This window comes from Pseudonaja textilis, chromosome 1 (assembly GCF_049901715.1).
Source record: "Pseudonaja textilis isolate UNSWEBS1 chromosome 1, rPseTex1.2, whole genome shotgun sequence".
NCBI classification, from domain to species: domain Eukaryota; kingdom Metazoa; phylum Chordata; class Lepidosauria; order Squamata; family Elapidae; genus Pseudonaja; species Pseudonaja textilis.
In genome coordinates this window covers 258882698-258907455 of record NC_141990.1, presented here as the reverse complement: position 1 = coordinate 258907455, position 24758 = coordinate 258882698, and the positions used below count along the sequence as shown (strand labels likewise).

Below are 24758 nucleotides of genomic sequence, written 5' to 3'. Positions count from 1 at the left end.
CCAGTTGTTAAAAATTTGAATCCCACCCCTGCACCTAGGTTACAATGAAAATCTATAAAAACAGAACTAATGGTATTACAGTATTTTAAACCAGTGTAAAGGATCCATAGTAATGGTCTTTTGGTTAGGATGGATGGATGGATGGATTTATAAAATTTAAGAGTTAAGGTTGATTTACTGGTTCATTTGGAAAATTTGGAAGGTAAACCATCTTGTAGGATCCAATTTTAGTTTGTCATAGGACCACAGGTTTATTCTTCCAAGATTTCAGGCTTGTGCTTTAAGAAAAGTGCTCCTCAGGGAACTTTTCTTTCACCAGAATGTGATATTTGCCTTCATTTTGCAAACCATATTATATACAATAGCAACAACAATAAAAACATGTTAAAAAGCTAACCAATTTTTAAAAAGAAATAGTACCCGATACTTTCAAGCAACTATCCTCAATAACAACCATCACTGGATTCTTGATTCACCCCACTCCAATGCTTGGGAGAAGAATCAACTTTGTGATGGCCTGCTGGATCCCATGGGGCAGGGGCTGCTTTTAAAAAGGGATGCATTCTAAGTCCCGCTAGATGATAACTTATAAGAAAAGGGACCTGAAGCATGCTTATTCCATCTGAGCTGATGGTGTGGGCAGATACCAAGAGAGGTGATTCTGTAAATAATCTGGCCCTATGAAGTGCAAAGCTTTGAAGTGGTAACTGAGAACCTTACTTGAACCTGGAAAAATATTGGAGTCCAGTACAGCTCACATCAATGGTGTAAAACTGAGGGGGACTCAAGATAGCATATTTGACTGTATTCTGGACCAACTGTAATTGCTGGCTCATTTTCAAGGGCAGCCCTAGATAAGGGACACTGCACTAATCCAGCCAGGAAGTGACCAAGGTATGAGAGATTGTGAGCAAAGTCTTTTGGTCCAGGAATGGGTATGCTTGATGCACAAGCTTTGGTATACAGATAATTCTTGATTTAAAATCAACCCAAAAAAGAGAACTTATGACCCCAATTCAAAGTTCCAATGGTCAAGCTTCCTCTGTGATCACATGACCAAATTTTGGGAAAACTGAAAACTGGCATTTACTTCTGGGTTTTGCCAAATTGTCCCCATAGCCAACCGTTACAACTGCCTGTTTTCTTAATGTCCATCACAAAAAAAAATATGTAAAATCAGATTAGTCAAGTGACTGACCAATTTTATAAGCATCATGACTTAATAATTGTAATGGACAGGCTCCTCACAATCATATGTCAAGGGCTATCTGTAACACAATTTGGCTATTAGGTGTTAATTACATTTTCAATCACCATATCTATTTAATTTCCATGGAAGTGGTAGTGGTATCCTTTGAAAAACTTTGAAGGTCCTTTCCAAGGATCAGTGGCTTCCTTTTTGAAAATATCAGAGTAATTTATCTTAAGAAAAAGAAGGCCCTCTTCAAAATCCAAAGAATCTAATTAAAAAGTCAAGTCTTATAACCATAGTTTAGCTATTCACTCACTGTTTCAAGCAAAGGGTCATCCCCATCAAGCATACAAGGAAAATTATTTGAAGCAGTCTTCAGGACTTCTGATAGTTTTCCACAATTGAAGACAAACAGCTATAAATCTAGATTTCCAACAAAAAGCTTGGAGAAAAAAAAGTTTAACATTAAGTGAAAATGGGGTGATAACTGCTAGAGACATTTACTCCAATGTAATGAGTTTCCAGTGAAAGTCACTGAAGAAACTGGAGAGATGAAACTGTCTTGTTTTCCTTCCTGGAGAATTTCATCTTATTTCAGGTGCTGTATTGAAATAATAGCCCTCTCTGAATTCTTTGAGATGTACTGTATGTATCACTGTCACAGATAAAGTGGCAGTAACAGAGTAGCATGGAACCAGAGAAAATGTTGTTTCTGACTAGCCACAAAATCTGTTTTTCTACTTTCTTTCAATGGGAAAAACTCACAGAGTTGAGTAATTCACTTTCAGTGCCCTCCGCCCATTTTTTTGCACTCTACCTATAGAATTCAGTATGTGGAATTAATCAACAAAAATGGCATTCAGAGTTACCTACTGAAATTCTTTTGGATATATTACTTACACAATATGTACCCTACTCAAATTTGAAATGAAAACTTTTCAGTTTAGAGTTTTGCTTTATGCCTATTTGGTCACTGTATGGTGTTTTGCCTGTATTTGAATGTTCACATTTCTCTGAAAATTATTTTCTATGCAAAAGTTACCTGCAAGATAAGAGTTAACAATTAACATATTGTTGGTTCCTTTCACATGGTACAATATCATAACTTGTGGAGAATACCCACAGTACCTTTGTTGATAATATAAGAATATTTCCTCAACAGAGATGTACTGGATTACAACTTCCATAATTCCCAAGTAGTCTAGCCATTTACCATGGGAAATATGAGAAATACTGGAATTGTATTTCAATGTATTTGGAGGGTACCAACCGGTAATATACCAGTTGAAATAGATCAGTTCAAAAAGCCTTATTTGTGCCCTGAAATCAATGCTGACCTCTGGTGATCTCCTAGATCACAGGTGTCAAACTTGTGGCTTTACATTGCCATCACGTGATGTTTCTATACTTTTTCCCATTTGAGAAGCTGGGGTGGGCGTGGACGTGGGCTGTGCAAGATGCACCTGGCTCATGGACTGACAGTTTGAAACCCCTGCAAACTGCAGTTTTCTTAGCAAGATTTTCAGAAGAGTTTTGCCACTGCCTTTTTCCTAGGTCATGAAACCAACAGGGTGATTTGGGGCCAAGTCCTAGAAAGGAGGCAATAGTAAAACTGGAAGACCATGACTTCTGTGCTGATTCTTGGCTCTTGTACTTTTAGCTGCAGTGTAATCTCTAGTGACCTGAGGACTTTACAGATAACGGAATCTTAATAAAAAAACACAATCCCATCTTCATATCTTATTAAACCTGTCTGCCTGATATTAATGGGCTCATTGACTGATTTCACTGCATAAAAGATTCTCTGTATTAGCACACCTTAAGTCTCTTTCATACAACAATTTTATATATTTTTATATATTTTTCTGGTTATTTTTTTTTTAAATCTCATGAACAAGGCCACAGTTTCTTGCTCCCTGAGCATTAAGAGAATGTGTTGAATTCCATCAGTATATATTTGCCTTGATTTTTGCTATATTCAGCATAGAGATTGTTAAAGAAATAAATAAACAAAGTAATCCCTCATGTCTAAATGGAGGGTACATTAACTAAAACAGTATTCTTAATCTTAGCAATGCTAAGATTTGCAGACTTAAGTGCCCAGAATTCCTCAGTCAGCATGCCAAGGTTGGGAAACACTAGGCTAAAGTTGAACTGTACAGTGTGTTTGAACATCACTTTTAAATGTTTGATTTTCCTAGATTTTGTAATATTTGTGAGATAGCAATATATTGACATCAATAGTCAAAATATGTTAGAAACAGCTTATATAATACAGCAATAATTGGTGAGATCAGTGTTCTCTGATGGGGCAATTTTATGTAAGGTAGACCCTACCTATCTAGGTTAGTCTCAGCAGTGGAGTGATTTATAACATCTACATTTTAAGCATAACAAAATTCATATAATTTTTCCAGAAGCACAACTTGTGAAGATTGAAGATTTCAGATGAAATAGCCAAGGAATATTCAGAAACACAATTTATTTTGCTGATCTCCCAATAAAAAATGTTCATCAAATTGTAATAATCTCCTAGATGGATCCCAGATTGTTAATATTCTGTTTTAAAACATGTTCCAAATATCATTTTATATTGAAGTTTTGGCACTCTTCATTTATTTGTGCATTTGTGAGGATTGTCTTGTGATGTTTGCAGTTGGGTCTGTGATGTATGGTTCATTACTTTCATTATTTATTTTATTGTTTGTTTAAATCTTTTATTCACTGTGCAGTGATTTTCCATAGCTCACCCAAGTGCTGACTTGCAGAGCAAGAGAAATGCTAGTACAATAGCGTTATACCACTAACTACCACTAGAGTACTATTGCCATATAATGTAAGCTTATGAGGGAATGACTTTGGGAGAGGGTGAAGGAGATGTTGCCTAGGTAACAGTCAGATTAGAGAGGGCATAGCCTACAGCTGCATAATGGGCTGAGAAAAGGGCTGAACAGTGATTCTCATTAGCTTTTCAGGCAAGAAAGGAGACAACAGGAGATTTGTACTTTCCGACTTGCAAGATTATGTTAATGTAGCCCTACATTAAATAGAATTAGCTCATCCAGTCATGCTTTTTGGGCAGGCTCACATAATACTACAAAATGTTCCAACATGCCCAGCAGCTTTTATAAAGCTATTTGAGGAACTGATATGCTGACAATGGGAGAAAGAGACAAATTTCCATATGTATAAATGGTATGTGTATATTTGCATATATACATATGGGCATACATGAAAAGAAGCAAGACCATTGCTTCCTCTGTCTAGTGGCAACATGTTCCATTGCCAGAGTTATATCAAATGAGAAAAAAAAAGATTGCAAGGACATGACATGGTTCTGCCATACAGGAACTAGCAAAAGAAGGTCTGACAAAGTTGTTTCCTGTTTGATATTAGTCAGTAGACCAAAAAAGATAGGCAATTATGATTTTCAATCTTGGCTTTGTGCCATATTTGCATATTTAATGTTCCATCTTTCCATTCATAGAATGAAGGCTAACAATACACAGATGCATTTATCATAGGCCCAGTACTCTTCAAAATCTTCATAAATAACTTAGATGAGGAAATAGAGTTTATCAAATTTGCAGATGATACTAAGCTGTCAGGATAGATATAGGCTCAAGATACATATGGATCTCAACTGAAAATCTAACAAGATCTTTCTAACAAAATGAAATTCAACATAGAGACAAGTAAAGTTTTACATTTAGGCAAAAAAAAACAAAAGTACACATACAGATTAGGTGAAATCTGGTTTAATAGTAGTAACTGTGAGAAGGATAATGGAGTCCTAATGGACAAATAATTAAATATGAGCTAGCAGTGTGTGGTAGCAGCCACAAAAGCCAGTGCAATCCTAAATTGCATTAACAGAGGGGTTGAATCAAAATCACGTAAGGTACTAATACCACTCTATAAAGCCTTTGTAAGGCCACAGCTAAAATACTGCACTCAGTTTTGGTTACCACCCTATAAAAAGATGTTGAGATTCTAGAAAAAGTACAGAGAAGAGCAACAAAGATGATTAGGGGAGTGGAGGCTAAAAGATATGAAGAATGGTAACAGGAACTGGGCATGGCTAGTTTAATGAAGAGAAGGACGAGGGGAGACATGATAACAGTTTTTCAATATTTGAGGGGATGTCACAGAGAGGAGGGGGACAATCTATTTTCCAAAGCAAGCATAGGCCAGACGAGGAACAATGGATGGAAATCGATGAAGGAGAGATTCAACTTAGAAATAAGGAGAACATTTTCTGACAGTGAAAATGATTAACTAATGGAACAGCTTGCCTTCAGAAGTTGTGGGTGCTTCAACATTGGAGGCTTTCAAGAAGAGACTGGAACAGAAATGGTCCTCTTGTCAGAAATGGTAGAGAGTCTCCTGGTTGAGTAGGGGATTGGACTAGACAACCTACAAAGTCTCTTCCAACTCTGTTATTCTGTATTCTGTATTTCTAAATGACCTAAAGTCTTGTATTTTTTTTTACTATAATGGAAAGGTAAGGTTTTTTTTTCCAGTGAGACTAGTATATCAGGTCACTTTTAAAAAAAGCTTTCAGATTTTAATTTTCAACTGAACAATATGAAATGCACAGGCACATTAGGGCTTTGTGAATGGACATGGTCTGACAAATTTGAGATACATTGTAAAAGTTATAAGATGATTTTTTTTTTTAAAAAGCAAAATGGTATCTATGTTGATTTTTCCGAAAACAAAAAGAATCAAACTAAACTTTATTTCTTGGAAGAACTAGGACATTTGAACTTTGTGAGACAACACAGTTCATCAATGGTGGTTTTATTCTTTTGGATCTTGCAGTGTATGTATGTAGTGCAATTTATATGAAAATAACATATAGCATAAAAGAGACCTGGAGTAACATTTGCATAATTTTAGAAGAATGCATAGACATTTGTGCAAAGGGAATTGTTAATGTTTCTGTCATGCTTTAGATTTTATTTGTTGTTTGCTTGTAAATTTGTCTGCAAGTAGCAAATGTCAGAGAGATGCCTTTGGTAAAATACATGGAAGAAAAATCAAATAAAAAGATGCAGAAGTTAGATAATTGTAATTACTGAAAAGCATTTAGCTTTTATTTTTGATTTTTCTGCTCGGTGTACAAGAAAGTAACAGAAACTTAATTTGCTTCATCATTGATTGAATGGATGAACAATAGTTTACTGAGAGAATGTATTAAGGTATATTCTGTAGAGCCTGTGCACATTGTTTAGTACGAGCAGAGAAAATTAACATTTGGTGTGCCCTTTTGTGGGTCATTTGTTTTGTTCTTTATTGGTGGCAGAACAATCACACACTCACACAGCATTAGGTCACTGCTTAGTGCAACAGTACAATTTCTCTCTTCCCCTTCCCTGGCTCATATTCTTTCAAGCATAAAAGGGACATCTTTCTTTCTGATGGTTGGTTTGTTTTGCTTTTGGGCAAAAATGTTCAAGTCAGTGTTGGACTTTACTATCTGCAACGGTTGGGGGAAATCTGGTTCTTTTCCTCCTCACTTGTCCATTCTGCTCCATTATCAGTTTCTGCAGGTGTTTGAACAAGAAGACATGCCATGTACTCTGGATACCAGAAAACTAGGGTGAAAATGGGAAGACTAGATAAATCTATTGGAAAAATACCTTGAGAAAATCCCTCAGTGCCTGGGTAGTGAGATTTGGGTCCCATCTTCTACTTGGCCAAGGCACAGACCTCTAATAATTTAAGAATCTGCAGAGATTTGGTTAGCACACAACTGAGTAACATCCCCCGCTGAAGGACCACAAATTCAAGAAAGATTACTATGATAAGTAGAATTATTCCTGTAAAACACAGAGTTATCTTACAGAGCTAAGGTAACACCATTTTTGGTTATTTAGCCTCCAAGTAACCTTTACTGGAATATTAGGGAAAATATTGTGTAAGATTTACAATAACATTTTTTGCACATTCCGGTCAAGATGGATACTTTGCAGGTCATAGAGAGTTGGCAGGTCATAGAAAGAGTCAAGTTGTCCAGTTGCCATACTCAAATTAATAAATACAGAATGTAGAATCTGCCAAACAGGATGGAGATTATGCCAGAAGGGATAGAGATTACTGGAAATGAATAAACAGATGGAACAGATAGAGTCTACCCAGAAATTAACCAGTGAAGTTAAAGGGGGAGTAACCAGGGTGGGGGCTTTGAAATTGTATTTAACCAATATGTGTTCCTATGGAAATATGTACTCCTTGGCTCCACCATATGAGCAGAGAGATCCCTTTTGCAAAAACTTAATAAAGCTCTTTATTATTGTTCAGCTGTCTCCTGATACTTTCACACCTAAATGGTTAACCTAAAGGATTAATATTACAATTACATAGTCAGTTTCACACATGGCTTTTCAAATGGGGCACCCCCAATGGCTAACCCACATTTAGTCATTTATTCTAAGCAAGTGAAAATGTATCTTGGCATATGCAAATAATAGTGTCATTGCCATAGCAACCTATTATAAGGCTTGTCCTAATAGTTGTAACAGCTGTTTCACAGAGTGGTGTGCAGTTCCATCCAGCAGTGTACTGCTAAATGTTTAAGAACTGGTTTTGCTGACCTGTTGCTGCTTCTGTGCAATGCCACTAGCTGCAGATCAGCTTATTGGTGTGCTAAGTAATGAGATTCTCCTCTGTTGTTAAACAGCTTGCAAAATTCCAGAAAAGTTAGTAAATATCTCTTGTGAGCCAGTGCATAACACTGGTTACACCACACCTGAACTTTAGCCTTCAATTTGGATAAGCACAGTGACATTGGCTTATATATTCTATACTGTTTCAACAAACTTGGCACCCTAATGATAAAATCTGTTTGACTAAAGCTAAGCCTGTTCTTGGGATGAAGTGAATGAGTCCTCTAAATTTTGTTGGATTTATGCATCTCTTGCAATTGTCACATGTCTGGATGGAACTTTCCCATCCAGAATCCTCCTCCATGAGGTTCTGAGTGCTCCTGCAGACAAAAACAATAAAAACCACAAACAAAACCTATTTCTAATGTGTTTACAACTTATTGAATTGTCAGTCACAAAATCCCAGTTCTATTCCATATCACCATCCCTACCATGCCATTTTCTTAGAAGGATTGGGGAGAGGTTTGTGGACATATATATTTATATTTTGTAGTTCTAGGATCATTTTGGGAGAAGAAGGAGGACCCCTAGATTCGTTTCACCTCTAGATTCATCAAGAACTTCACAAATTCAGATAGAAATTGCTGATAATGCCTTGATTCTTTCTTTGTGAAAGAAATTTTTATTTTTTCTACTTTGTCTTCAGAATGTTTTTTGTATTGTGAAAGATAAAGAGGCTGCTGCTTGTTCTGTTTTTCTTTTCTATTTTGTGTGCATTTTTCCGTCATTTTATGGAGTGACCTCACCGCTCACTCTTACCAAACTGTGGAGACTCAATAAGAAGATGGAAACAAAGAGAGTGTGGATTCCTTAATGCTCTCCGAGCTTGGTTATTTTTTTGCAGATATTTTATTAACCAACAAAGGTAGTAACATTTTCAATGTTAAAAGGGATTGGGGTTTGCTCTTTGTCTACATATGGCAGCTTATCCTGTCTGTGTTGATTGGAGTGTTGTTTTCTTTTGGGTAATTCCTTGATTAGATTGCTGTTTACTGTTTGCTTGAGTTGGTAGTTCCTTGCTTGGGGTATTGTTCACTTCTTCATTGTTGGTCTGGTATTAATCCTGGTGTTTCTGGACTTTGCTTGATCTAGGATGCTCACAGCTTCTCTGTTGAAATTATGGTTAAGTCAGTCCATGTGTTGTTAAATTAAGAACTTTTCATCATTTCTTCTGACTGCTAGCTGGGGCTCATGGATGCCCTTCTGTCTGTTTCCCCTACATGGTGGCTGTTAGAGTCCTTACATTGTATGTGGCAGATGACTTCTGTTTCTTCTCTTGGGCTACTGTCTCTTTTGGTTTATTTAGGATGTTTTGGAGAGCTTTAGTTGATCTGTGTGGTACAGGGATACCATGTAGCTGCCATAGTCTGTTTGTTGTTTCTCATATGTTTTTATGTGTTATCGTTTTTATAGCTTTGTGGTAGTTGTGCTGTAGTGAGTTGAGTGGTCAGGTACTTTTTGATAACGTTGTGTAGGTACTCATTTTGATGTAAGATGTTGCATAGGTCATCTGTTTCTTTTTTCTGATGTTCAGTATTGTTTCAGCAACATCTTCAAACAGAATGCTATGAAAAAGATAACGCCATACATCAAAAACATCTCATCTTTTATTTTCAGCTGGGGGTGGGTGAGGGAAGAGCAGAAAAGAAGCTGCTGATTCATTTGTAATAAATCTAAAACTTCCAAGCTGGATAAATCTGAATTTTTACATATACTGACTGTAGGACATTGGTGTCCATAAATCAAAAGACATTCTCTACTTGTAAAGCCCCTGTATCAGATAAGGAGAAGGAAACTTTCTTTTGTAACAAAAGCTTTATATTTTGATATTCATAGTAGATTGTTTGCTGTGTATTGATCCACAGGTGTTCCTCCTGGAAACCACTTATGTAAGTCATTGTTATACTTTAAAGCAATAAGTTTAATAGTCCTTTATACAAAGAAACACTTTTCTTTTTTGCAAAGGATGGAAATATGAAATGTTATTTTATAATATGTGCTATTGGTCAAGAAATGAAATAGTGAATTTGTCTCTTTTTTGTCTTGAAAAACAACCACCATAGAAAAGGGTTGAGTCACAAAATCATCCTTGAAAAATAACTTTGCTGTGATTCATAGTTGAATGAGTGGACTATTTGATTAAAAGGCTCCAGAAATGTAACAAAAATCATATATATCTATATCATCTGTATCTATATTTATATCTATATTTGTGTCTGTGTTTTGAAACCATCTGTAGAATTTGAGCATGCATATTTTACAGATTATTTCAAAATGATATATGATTCTCTGTGCTGAATTTATTATAAAAAAGAAAAAAACCTCATGTTTTTCCACCTCAGGCTTTAATAGTTATTCATCTTAGGCAGTTCTTCAGCAGACACTAGTTAATAACTACTTTCTTTCTAAATCAGAAAAAGTCACACTCTGTAGAGGCTTAAGCTGAGATATCATACAGGCTCATGGTGGCTTACAGAATAACACTGAAACCATTGTAGTGTAAGATTTTAGATAGCCATATAAAATCATTAATTAATGATTAGTGATATATAAAGGCATGGATCTCTGTAATGGTAGTTTAATACTCTGATGATGTTAGCAGAGGCTGATGAAAGCTTAGTAAGTATAATAAATATAATTTTAGTTCCAGAGATCACAACATGACTCTTTCTTCTCTTACATACACATACACAGACACATACATACAGACATACACACACACACACACACACATATACATACATACATGCATACATACATCTACATCTACATACATATATACATATACACATATACATATACATATACATATATGTTGTGGCTCTGATTCCCGAGCCTGTGCTGTCAGAGGAAGAGGACTCGGAAGATGAGGAGGAGGAATTGGGAATGCCTTCCTCCCCAGGATCTTCCTTTCTGGGAATGCCTTCCTCTCTGATAATGCCTCAGGTTTCATCAGACAACCGAGAGGAACAGCCTGAGATTAATCAGGAGGAAGGCATATCGGAGCAGCCCCTGACAGGGAGTCAAGAGGAAGAATGTTGGCTTGATCCTAGGCAGCATCATAGGGAGAAATGTGAGCAGCAACGTAGGAGGCGTGGGAGGGTCAAAGAGTGAGCTGAGTCATTGAGCCACACCCCATAGGGGATAAAAGTGGGTGTGTTGTCGGCTGGAACTTTGTATGGGACAAAGTTTGATCTTACTTCAGGTTTTCTTTGTGGTCAGCCTTGTAATTTTCTGTAAGTAGCTTTTTACTTGCTATCATTTCGGACTTGGCAGGCAGGGTGTGTTGGAATGCCAAGGACGTTATCAGTTCCAAAGAATTAACTCTGTGAAGTCTGAGCCAGCCTGCCTGCCTGCATTTGTGTGAGTTTGTACTCTTTCATCTTTTGGAAAGAAGAAAGGTAAGACAGAACACATATACATATACACACACATAGATAGATAGATAGATAGATAGATAGATAGATAGATAGATAGATAGATAGATAGATAGATAGATAGATAGATAGAGTGGGGGGGGTTGTACAGAGAAGACCAACCAGGATGATTAGGGGACTGGAGACTAAAACATACGAAGAATGGTTACAGGAACTGGGCTTGGCTAGTCTAGTAAAGAGAAGGACCAGGGTAGACATGATAGCAGTCTTCCAATATTTGAGGGGCTGCCACAGAGCCTATTTCTGGCCTTCTATAACTTCCAGGATGCCTGTTTTTTAGCCTTCTCAGGCTCTGAAGCTTTTCTTGAGCCTCTGGGAGGGTGAAAATGGCCTCCCCAGGCTCCAGAGCCTGGAAATGGACTCAATTTCAGCCTTCTGGACCCTGTGGGAGGCTCGTTTTTCACTCTCCCCGACCCTCCATGTGAGCCCTGTACTTACCTGGGATCCAAAACAGGCCTCATGAAGACTCCTGGGAGGGGCTGGGTGAACTGGATTGACCATTAAAAATGATAAAATTAACTACCTGTTTGCCTCATACAAACACACACACACACACACACACACACATTGTTAACTAACACTATGAAAAAATCTATAAACATTCCTGCATTAATACTAATATTTATTACTTATGTGGGAGCAATAGGCAGGACAGAAGAAACAAAGAGCATTTCTGAGTACTCAATCTGGGTCTCCCATATGGTGTTTAAAAAGTAGAACTCATCACTTACTTCATATTAACATACTCATATTGAATGTATTTCTAATTTAGCAAATCCTGTTTAGTTAGTTAAAACTTCAATCAAAACTGATTCTAAATGGTGAACTGTCTCCCTTTGCAACAAAGGACAAAACTATTAAATACATATGCAAGAAAATAAATAAATATGGTTGCTGTTGTCTCACTCAGATAATGCTCTCCTGTACAACTACAATTACTCTTACTTCAGCTTGTATTGCTTTCAGGCACAGAAATGTGATCACATGTATTCACTCTTACCTTTTCCTCTGAAAGTTTCCTCCCTGACATTTAAACTATTTGGAATGGATTTAAATCTGAGAAAATATTTTATATCTCAGACCTCCAGATCTGTCATTTTAAAATGAGAGGACAGGAACCTAATTACAGATGTCCTGCAACTATTGGTGCTTAGAAATGTTTCTCCAAGCTTATGTTTCTATTTCTCCCACTACATTTTCCTCAACTTTTCAACTGCTTAAAATTTCCATAATGGCAACCGTTTGAGTTGGAGACTGATTTTGGGGGACCGATTGAAATCTGATTTTTCAGTCTCAAAACTTTACAAGCTCCATTTTTGATTAATTCCTGGTCTGCTGCCTCCTATTTACAGTCATTGGAGTTATAGAAAGATATGCAGCACTATGCAGTTCAGCAGCAAGAGACATTCCTATAAGTCCTGCTCTTTTGACCCCAAAACATTGTCCTTTTTAGCAGAGCAAAAATAAACCAGTTTTTTCTAGTTCTGAGATTCAGCATTCCCAGGAAGAAGAACATAGACTTGAATGTTGACCTGTCTTCTTGTTATGTCAGAGTTCAGATTTTTTTTTAAATAATCATGGCTTGGTGTTTCTTCAAGGAGAAAGCATGATTTAAAAACCCATATTGCTGAAGTGCCTGCATCAGAGAGCTGAATCCTGTTACCTGTAGCAACGCCAAACTGCAGTAAGAACTCAACAATGCAATATTCTAAAATGATGTGGCCAGCTAAGAAGAAAGGGGGTTTCCCAAAGAGCACTTTAAAGGGATAACATAATTACATTCCATCAAAATATCTCAGTACTTAAAACAGAGTGCAGAAATTTATTGTGTGGTTTGTTAGTTTGGCTAGTAACTTAGAAACAAAACAAACATATCTACACACACACACACACACACACACACACACACTGTCTTCTTCCTCTTTTTCCCTCCTGTGGTATGTAGGATCTGATTCATATTTCCATGAAATCAACAATGGGAAGGTTATCATTTCTTAAAGAACAACATATTTTTAAAAAGAAAAATTTATTAAAAGACATGTTAAAATATTGCAGGATAAGATTGAAATTGGTGTTGTCTTTCAACTATAATTCTGAAGCATCTCAATTTAGTGATATGCAAAAAGTAGGATTAATTGCTTTCATTATCAATAATGTAATTTTAAGCATAAGCCAATATACATTTTTACCATTTTGATATATCTATTGGGGACCTTTGTCAAGCAAGATTCTGGCCCAATTCTAATGTAGTCTGAAAACTGAATTTTATTCATTAAGACTGAACAAACAGACATCATAATCCAAGGCAGACTTCATCAACTTGGACAACTAATGGTCAGATCCTAATTGAAGTAGATGATTTCAAAGACCAGGAATAGATTATATAGCCTAAGAAGTGATGATAACTGAGTTTGGGAATGAGTAGTTAAAGCAGTGGTATCAAACTCGATTTTATTGAGGGCCACATCAAGGTTGTGTTTGACCTCAGGCGGCTGGGGTGGGTGTGGCCACATTGGGTGTGGCCAGCTCAATATCACTTGTGTCAGGGGCACCTGTGGTGGCCTGAAACACTCTGCCAGCATAAATGGGTTTCCGAGCTCCGTTTTCACTGGCAGAAGCACAGTAGTCCAGTCCTTCACTATTTCCAGGGCTGCCCTGTGGGCCAGATCTAACTACCCCATGGGCCGGATCTGGCCCCTGGGCCTTGAGTTTGACACCCCTGAGTTTAAGGAATATTTGTTTAGGTAGTGGTGGATTAGCTTACAGTATGTAACTGATAATAAAGTCTAGAAGACAGTGCTTGCCTATCAGCTGGATTTGTGAAGGTGGAATGGGAGGAGGGAAAGGGAAATAGAGATGTCCTGAATGCTCTAAAGAAGTTTTTCAAACTTGGCAACTTTAAGATGAGTGGACTTCAGTTTAGTTGCCAAGTTTCAGAAACACTACTATAGACTGGAGCAAAGGCACACGAACAGATATATCACCTCACAGCTTAACAGTGCTTACATACTTCACCTTGGAAAATTAGACAGAAAAGGTACTTTCGTTTCTATCCAAGCCACAGTCTCATTTTGACTGATGTTCCCCATCAATGGGTTCATGTGGTACACGTGATGTAGTCTGAGTGTTTAATATATGATACAGCTAATCTACTCATGCAACATTCAACCTTCATTCTGAAGAGATTTCCAGCCTTAGTGACATGGATCCAGTTATACTCTTTACACTTTAAAAAAATAATCCTTGATTATTTTGGTTGCCTATTTATTTAACAATTTTTTATGGATGCCCATCTTAGTGGGGCAGCATACGGGGCAGCATACAATCAAGTATTAAAAACAATGTTACAACTGTTAAAATGCTCTAAAGAATAAATAAAAGCAGTCAGGTTGCTTGCCTCTGACTACGTCAGAATTATTTATCACTACTTCTCCATCTCCTATTATAATTTAATTCCAGTTTTCATTTTTAAAAAGTGCTGATGGTATCTTGAATAATGTTTTCCCAATAGGATATTGGGAAATATTCGAATATTTGCTCTCTTAAATTGTATATGCACGTGCTAACTAAAATCCAATTTGGGGTTTGTTTAAGTAAATTTAGCCAAGAAATATGAATACATCTATTAAATGAAGGACCAAAATATTTCTAATTCAAGTTCTGTTTCAACTTTGGAGTGATCATTCTGACTTCAGTGGAAATGTTCTCCTATCAGAAGGAACAGCTCCAATTTCATGAAGCTCCAGCCTTGAAAATAACTACCAGGATATCTTATTTTGTCTTTAAAGTGTTTTGTGTAATTCTGATATTTTTGTAATATCAAGTTTGGTGCTCTCATTCTATCTGGTCTGTGGTAAAATTATTTACATAATTAAGATTAATAAAATATTCAGAACCGTCTAAGAAATTGCATTTTTGTTAAATCATATTATAATATTGTTCTATGAATCTCTGAGATTAATTGTAGTACAGAATTAACTATCTGCTATATTTTTCAATTCCCCTCATCTTGTCATTGTGAATTCTCATAGCATTTGAGAATGACAATTCTCATTCAGCCTGATGAAAGAGAATTTGGCTTTTGAAATTTATTTCAAAGAAAAAATATTTTTTAACAAACTCACATGGCAGAAGAGTGATGTTTTGGTTCTTTGTTAGTCACAAGGTGGCTAAGAGATGAGAGTTAATGTTCTACTTATGTACAAACAGATGCCTTAATAATCTTCAGATCTGGCTTTCTAGACTTAAATGAATTGTAAAGAAGGAATTCCTCCCTTATGTATTTCTCACCATGGAAGAATAGACAACCCAGACTTTAAAGGGAAAGAAAGATGCCTAATAAAATATAACCTCTGACCAGCACTATCTTTCCAGAGAAACTGACAAAAAGTCATTATAAAGTATGCCCAAAATAAGATTTAAAACAAAAACAGAGACTTCTTTTTCAGAAGAAGACTTTGAGAAATGATACCTTATTATGAAACAACATTAGCTTAATCCCCAAAAGTCTTTGTAGATCCCAGTTTGTTTATATCAATTCATTTAAAAGAAAAAGGTTTTCCTGTCCAGTAGTGTCTGACTCTATGGGACAGTGCTCATCCCTGTTTCTTAGCTGAAGGAGCCAGGGTTGTCTGAAGACATTACCAATTCATTACTATGTTGTAAAATTTGTCAGTCTTTCCTTTCTCCAATAGAGAGGGTTTTCATACGAAGAAATGGTCATTGCTATCTAAATAAATACATAGATAACAACTAAAAACTGGACATTTATTTAAGCAATATAATGCTTTGACATGTATTTGAATTGCATCCACAGATTCTTACCTGATGGTCCAATTCAGAACAGCCAAAACCATTGTAGGGAAAGATATGCAGGACAAGATTCCTTCAGATGTACCAGATCAATTTATGGGATTTTTTTTAGTGGATAAAATTACTCATTTCAACTTTGGGTTGATTGGTTGATAAAATCAGAGAAAGGAAAGTTATATAATTTTCTGTCTGTAGATTCAGGCTTGCCTTCCCCACTTCCAATGGAGTTGATCTATGTGTCATGCCCCTGTCGGAATCTGATTCCAAGGGGGAGGCCGAGCAGCTGACAGGGAGTGGGAGTGTGGCTCCGTTGGCTGTGGAAGAAACTGGGGAAGGGCAAAGGCCAGCTGGGTAGATCAGGAGAGAAGTAGAGCAAGGGAGAGGGAATTCAGAGGAAGACCCAGTCTACCCCTTCTTCATCCTAGGGCAGGCAGGGTGGAATAGAGCAGCAGTCACCAACCGGTGGGCCATGAGAAAACTTTGGTGGACCATAGAGAAATCTCACCCCCAGAGCATCCCGCAAAGCAATTAATCCAGGCTGTGCAGAAACACAAGGCTGTGCCGCCCGTATGACCCTTCCGCCCACTCACTCTTTACCTGGTAAACTTGCCTGCTAAATTGCTATTTTTTTCTTTTTCCAACCATTATCTGTTCTGCTCTGTTGGGAATTTTAGATTAGCTAGGAAGCAGGAAATGGTTGGATTTCTTGTTTTCTAGCTAGTCTTTAGATCTTTGGTTCTGCTTTTAAGTACAGCCTAACCTCCCTTAGGACTGAAGTTTTGCTTGCAAGCAAACTCAGTGCAGACTCACGGAAAGCAAATTTGAGAGACTGAGCTAGCTGATACCAGATAGATAGATCAATGAATGATTCTGTGAGCAACTCAATCTGCCTGCCTGCTTCGCCTGATTTTGGGTAAAAGTTGCTCTTTTTTAAAAATAAAAAATTTAATATTTTTACATGTATGGTTTGCTGTGAGTTAATTTTGTGAGTTTGCTTGCAAACAAATTTTATGTGACAGACTGAGCTAGCCAATGGCAGATAGTTAGATCTCTGAATGAATCTGTGATTCTATGAGCAACTCAATCTGCCTGCCTGCTTTGCCTGATTTTGGGTAAAACTTGCTCTTTTTTATAAAAATAATCAATATTTATATCAATATTTATAATATTTACATACAAGCCACGTCCAGCCAGTCACATGACCACCAAGCCACACCCACAAATTAGGCCACACCCAGAACCAGTTAGTTGTCCCTGGGATCTAAAATTATGAGTTTGGTGCTCCCTGAGGTCCAAAAGGTTGGAGACCCCTGGAATAGAGAATGGAGCAATGTGAGTTGAGTGGCTTATGGGGGAGGAAAGGGCCCTGATTCCCTTCATTAGCTGCAGCTGGGAACACAATGTTTAAAAAGGGAAGCTGCACACAGCAAAGTTGTTGGGAGGAAATCGTGAATTATCTGGCATTGTCGAGGCTTATCTGGATTCCTGGCATCTTCCCAACTGTGTGTGTTTTGCCGGGCTTTCAAATTTGCAATTCCTTCTCCTGCCCTGTCAAGTTAATTATGTGATTTGTGTGGATTTTTATTTTCAGTTTGTATGTATTTTGTTTTTGGACTGAATTTCTTCCACTTAAAGACTGTTCTTGGGAGAGTTTTTTCTCCAGCTGAAGGTAACCTGGACATTGGGGGCAAAGTTGGAGGTATTAAAGAGACATTTCTTGCTTATTTGACTTTTGTGTTGCTTTGTGCCATGACCCGGGTCATCACACTATGTGTATTTTGGTTCCTTAGTATGGAATGGTTGGATCCAGGAATCAGTCAACAATCTTCTTCCAAACTTTGTATTGCTGTCAGTCTTACAAGGGAGACCAGAGAGAAAACACGACTAGATAAATGAATCTTATGTATTATAAAACTAAATTAATGTGCCCCAGACGTCAATGTAGTAAATGTATACATTCATCATGTGGCTTAACATTGTTATAAACGAAGTTAGCCATCTTCAACTGATCATCATGTACCACATATAAATCATTTTGTAAAGTAGCAGTAACACTTTTACCCTCTTTCTCTATTATACAGTTATCTCCCCAAAGCTTACTACAAGATAACTAAAGCCCTTATTGATAGCAAATTAAATTTCAGTTTAGGTACATATAACATAGTTAAATGTTCGTTTATACAAGAACAAATGCAGTACCTTCGCCTAATGTTTTAATCTTCCATCCATTTGCCAATGATACATGTTGTTTACTTGTGGATATCTTTACAAACCTTTTTCTATCTTTAGTAATGCATTGCGATGCTCCACTATCAACAACCCACAAATTATGGTTTACAGTTGAATTGCTAGACATAGCTAAACTAAGATTCTTCTTAGCGTTCTGGTGTTTACTAGTATTCTGTCTTTTTCCTTTCTTACAGAATCTAGCTATATGTCCCCTAGCCCCATAAGAGAAACATTTCCTAACAGTATAGGCAGTTGAAGACAAATCCTCTTCTTGTGGTTGTTCCTTCCTCAGTTGATCCCTATCCAGCTGTATTCTTGCTTCTTCTAACAACCTTCCAGTTATGTCAGTCAATGTCAGTTCATCTCTGGTCAGGACTTCCAGTGAAGATAATAATCATCATAACTTTCATCCAATGAGGAAAGATTGATGTAAACTTGATGTAGCTCTGAAAATATCAGTTCCTTTTCATGTCGCTCTTGAAAAGTTCCTTTCATGAAGTTCAAATGATCTAACATATCTCCACCTTTCAGAAGACGTGCTCTAAACAGTTTATGTGTAAGATGTATCTGTGCACCTACACTGTCACGAACATAAATCCTCTTCAGATTCTCCCAACACCTAGCAGCAGACTCTTCTCCATGAATATGGACTAGCTGCTGGTCACTCAGTGTTAGTCCAATTATACAAAGAGCTCGTTCATTGTTCTGTTTGAAGTCAGCAAGCTTCTTGGCATCGTCCTCATTAGCTGGATCCCAAGCATTTACATCCAGTGGGTCTTGAACTACATTTCATAACCCTTCTCTATGCAGAAGTAGACTGCACTTCATAGACCAGGAAACATAGTTTGTTCCATCCAACCTGGTTATCAGTGATAGACTTGTTGAAGTGTCTTATGCCATCTTTACCAGGACAGTAACCCACAATTAAACAGTAAACAGCTGTCTTTATGCAGTACTGTGTATTCACACCAACTCTCAGTTATCTGAGCCTGGTATGGCCTGGGCCCATAACCAGTGTTGAGGTAATTCCCCGTTAGGAGAATGAGCGCATACAGGGTGACATATTGAGAGAAGTGTTGAATAATACACACACAGCACACAGATACACTGTATAGTAAATGTAGGTTTTTACTTTCAATAGCAAAATTCAAAATAAGCATCCAAAGTCATTCACAGGTAAGATCAGTCAGTTTTTAGTCCAGGGATAATCCAATAACAAAGTCCAGTGTCAAAAACTTACAACAGTATCAGACTTACTTCAAATCCATGAACATCAGTCAATTAGGAAAAATGGAGGAACGACAATATTCTCCAACAGAAGGAAACAGAGACTCACTGAGATTTCTTCTGAGACTAAGACAAAGACTAAACAACCCAGGTTTCTGGCTCCATCTTATGGCTGTTTGAGAAACCACACCCAATTACAGTTTTTCATTTTCTTAAAGAGACAGTATTAAAATGTCTGTCCTGGTTTATATATTTCCAACCCAAATAGCTGTTAGGTGACTTACATTCCTAACATTTCTCATATACCATTACAATTGCTATCTGCCTTGAAGGGGATGATATTGCATCTTTCTTCCAAAGAAGCAGTTTATTGACCAGAATATATTTAATAGGTATTCTCAGTCTCCAACCTTCCGTTCTTAAGAAAAATTGTAGAGAAGGTAATGACAAACTAGTTACAGAACATCATAAAGGAAACAGATTATTAGATTCTCTTGTTGAGTCATGGGACAGAAATAAATCAATCTGGGACAAATGCCCTTTAATATTGCAGAAAGCTTAGATGATCACCAACACCTTAGTAAGCATCAAGTGGGCAGGGAGGGACTTCCAGCCTTCTTCAAAAATGGTAAAGTCCACTAGCTGATTAGAGCCCATGTTATGTTATGTAAATATGTCTAAGGCAAATGAATAGCTCAAAGGAAAAGGAAAATATTAGAATGAACTAGGAATAAAAATGTGGCACATTTCCTGCTAGAAGGCAGGCAGACAGATATATTTCATTTCACTTGGTTGGAAAAGTACCTGCAGAAATGCAATTACAGCCCAGGTTCTAGTCTAATAGAGCCTTCTATGTGAGTAACTTCATAAATTCAGATAGGTTTGATGTTGTTCTTAGTTTCCAAAGCCTGCAAACTTCAATAGTAATCTGAAACTGTGCTTCAGTGTTAGATACTTTATACTTTTTTAAAAAGTATCTTCCATCCTTGGCAGCACTTTAGAAGAGAACTTTAATATTGCCTTTGATGTTGCAGATTGTTGGGTGATTGAAAACTGCCCCTTCTAAGATTTCTTGTGTATTTTCCATCAGAGAAGCCTGCAGACTCTAATAGCATTCTGAAGATCAGGCGGTGCTGGCATGTTAGATATTTTCTATTTCTTTTTTTATGTACCCAGGAAAATCCTTGAAAAGTGAACTTTAGTTTTCCTTTGAAGCTACAGATTGTTGGGGTTCTGAAAATTGCTCTTCTTCTAAGTTTTCTCTCATGCTTTCCATCTGATACCAACACAGGACTGTAACTACTGAGTTTGATCTTTGATGAAAGGAAGGCATTTTGTCTCCTGGTATAATTTTACCAATATCTTTATATGCAGCATGCACATACACACACTTAAGCTCCCCTAACCTCTAACTTTGTTCACCTGGTTCATTTATTGATGTCAAATTTCAGTGAGATATTCATCAACTCAGATTAATTTTATAACTTCAGGTGCTTCAGACTGATGAGACAATCAATTAAATTATTCCAATTAGGAATGGAAAAACTATTAGTTTGACTTCATGTGGATTGGACATGACTTTGATTTTGCATAATAAGCAACTGACTTGTTCTTCATTAGTGTCAGAATGGTTGTGTCTTAAATACTGTTCAAACAATTACACAAAGAGGAGTCTCTGTAAATACCAACTTTTTCCTCCTTTCTCTATTATCTATCTTGGTCTGAACTATTGTAGAAGTATTGATACAGATATCAATATTTTTTTTAAAAAAAACCCAGCATCCAAGTTATGTGGATAAAAATTGGTGGATGATTTATCTAAATTACTTCAGAAGAAAGGAAAGTGTTCCAACATCTCTTAACCTCTATTAATATTAATTGAAGTTTTGGAGGACAGGAAGACTACTATTTATTGGAAATAATATTGTGCACTGAAACACAGAAAATTATCAGACATTCTTTACCCAAATTTTGAATACAAAATTATCACATTCCATCGAAAAGATTTTTGTCTCCATTGAAATCATTTTCAGAGCAAATTCTCTTTCATCAAAGTGAATGAGAAATTGCTAAGAAAAAAATGCAGGAGGATTTCATCAAAGGATACTGTTTGGAATAAATTTGGAAGTAATCTCATAGGTCATCTGGTTCAACTCAATACACAATGTGCTAAAGAATTTGAGGCTGATAGTTATCCAACCTCTACTTTAATATTTCAATGAACAATATAATATACCACACACAAGGTAACTACATCACTGACTGAAAACCTTTACCATCAGAAAAGTTCCCCTAATATTTAAATTGAATCTATGTTTTCTTTAATTTCAGCACATTTGTTCTGGTCCTGTCTACTGGGGTAACAGAGAACAATTTAACTCCCTCCTTTGTATGAACATCCTTTAAATATCTGAACACTACTGTCGCATATTCTCCCCTCTCCTCAGTCTTTTCCACTGGTTAAACATATAGTTCTTTTAATTATTTGTCATAGGATTTAGATTCTATCTTGGTAGCTCTCTTTCAAACCCATTGACATTGAGTTTGCATTGCAGACTTGGTTTCAAAGGCAAACTTTTAGTAGTAGAGAGAATTCTGTATGTCATGGGCTATATTTCTTTGGTAATGAGGCAATGAGAATACAGCAGGTATTTTGAGGAGAACACTGGAGGTTGGTTTGATAATTTGGGGATTAGCAAATTTTGCACAAATCATATTGCAGTTGTGTAGTTATTATTTTTGATACATAGAATGTATTTCAACCTGGATTTTACTAAAAAAAAAACAAGCTGTATTACATTTGGTGGTTTTTTTAAAAAAGGATATCTTTGGCACATTAATTCTGTTGGTATCAAGCAATGCTGGCAATATAGCTTAACAAATGAAACATAGAGCTGGAAAAGGCCATTGAATCACACCTTGTTTGCTGTAGGAATCCAAATTAAAGCTTTGCATACATATGACTGTGTATGATCCCACAATCTCTCTGAGTAATTGGTTCCAATGCTGCACTGTCTGAGGCTCTGCCCACTTAATATGAAATCAGAATCTGTCTTCCTGTAACTTAAATCCATTATCCCATTATACCTGCACTTTTTGAATTAGACATAATTGTTCTTAACCTTCTTTTTTTATTTAAGAATACAGACTTGGACACAATACTCAAGGTAGGACCTGTACAAAGCAGAAAAAAAAAATGTTCTCTCAATTTTGAAATTATATTTCTTAATGGAGCCCAAACTGAATTTTCTTCTTTTGAGTCACATTGCTTTGCAGGTGAATAGAATGAAACACAATTGCAAGATGATGATGATAATGTTCCCAAGTAATATTGAAAATATATATATATATATATATATATATATATATATATATATATATATATATATATATATATATATATATATATTTGTTTTCTGAGGTTCTCATGGGTATTTGTATGTGGATCTTTGGTTGTTCGGGTTTTCTCCCACGTAAGATTCGAAGTATCTAGGCAACGTTTCGATGAAGTCTCATTCATCATCTTCAGGCTTTTGTCTCCGGCTCTGTGCTTCTCAGAGTAATGTGAGATTGCAGCTGCTTCCTCCTTTTAACTGCCAGTGGGGTGGGACTTGATTGGGTGGGGGCTTGGCTGTGTTCTCATTGGTAGGGGTTTGGCTGTGTTCTGATTGGTTGGGGGTTAGCCGTGTTCTGATTGGTTGGAGGCGTGTTCTGTTCAGGTGGGGGCTTGGTTGTGCTCAGGTTAGTTTTAGTTGCTGGGGATTTGAGCTGGTGAGTTGTGATCTTGCTGTTTGGCTTCTAGTACGTGGTCCTGCTGCATCTTCATAGTGGGTGTCGGTTTGCTTCATGTATGGCTCAGAGGGGTTTGAAGTGGGTAGTGATGCAGCTGCAGTGCAGCTTCTGGTCCATGGTCGTGTCTCATTTTCTGAATGGGTGGGAGTCTGTTTTCTATATGGAAGTGTGGTGGTGGTATCTTGTGTGGCTCTCATGGGTGTGGGTCTGGTGTCCTTCTTCATGTTAGGTACTGTCTGTTCATGAGGGCAGGTTTCCAAATGGCTGGAAGGCGGAGGTGTCATCTCGTTTGTTCATGCTGTGTGGGCGTTTTCTATCTCTATGGCTTCTCTGATTATTCTGCTGTTGAAGTGTTCGGTTTTGGCGATGGTTCTGGTATTTTTAAAATCAATTTCATGTCCTGTGGCTTTGAGGTGTTGGACCAAGGAAGAGGTCGTTTCTTCTTTTTTGATTGAGTTCTTATGTTCTTCAATGCGTGCACTTATTCTTCTGTTAGTTTGTCCAATGTATGTGGTAGGGCAGGCAGTGCAGGGGATTTCGTATACTCCTTGGTTTTCTAATTCGATTTTGTCTTTGGGGTTTCTTAGTATGGTGGATATTTTTCTGTTTGCGCAGAATGCTGTTTTGATGTTGTGTTTTTGGAGGATCTTGCTAATTTTGTCTGTAGTGCCTTTTATATATGGGAGGAGGGCTTTGCCGTTTTCTTGTTCTCTGTCTTGGATTTTGGTTGGGGTTTCTTTTGGATTAGGTGGGTAATCTTCTTTCTTTGGAATCCATTGGCTGTAAGTACGTTGGTGAGAGTGTGTAGTTCGGTTTTTGGTGTTGTTCATCGGCTAAGCATTTTGTTCTGGAGATGAGTGTCTTGGCTACGGAATTGATCTGTGCTGGGTGGTGGTGTGAGAGTGCATGTAGATAGCGGTTAGTATGTGTTTTCTTCTGGTAGATGGTGTGTCCTAGGGAGCCATTGGATCTTTTGTATACCAAGACATCTAGGAAGGGAAGTTGATTGTTGGCTTCTGTTTCCATGGTGAATTGTATTTTGGGGTGTAGGCTGTTGAGGTATGTGAGGAAGTTGTTCAGTTTTTCTTTCCCGTGTGGCCAGATTATGAAGGTGTCATCTACGTATCTGAGCCAGAGTTTGGGTTTGTGGTCGTATTTTTCTAGAGCTTGTGTTTCAAAGTGTTCCATGTAGAGGTTTGCGATGACAGGTGAGAGGGGTGATCCCATGGGTGCTCCTTCTATTTGTTTGTATTTTTGTCCATTGTAGGTGAAGTATGTATTGGATAGGCAGTGGTTGGTTAGATCTAGGATGTGCTTGGGGGGGGTTGTATTTGTTTTGGATGGCTGTCAAGGCTTCTTTTATTGGCACTTGGGTGAAGAGGGATATGACATCGAAGC

General features: G+C 37.2%; 1 protein-coding gene across 1 annotated transcript in view; it reads left to right on the top strand.

The window, feature by feature from the left end:
* Positions 1-24758, top strand: part of LRRC4C (leucine rich repeat containing 4C) — a 784071-nt gene that overhangs the window by 235643 nt on the left and 523670 nt on the right. The window lies entirely within an intron of this gene.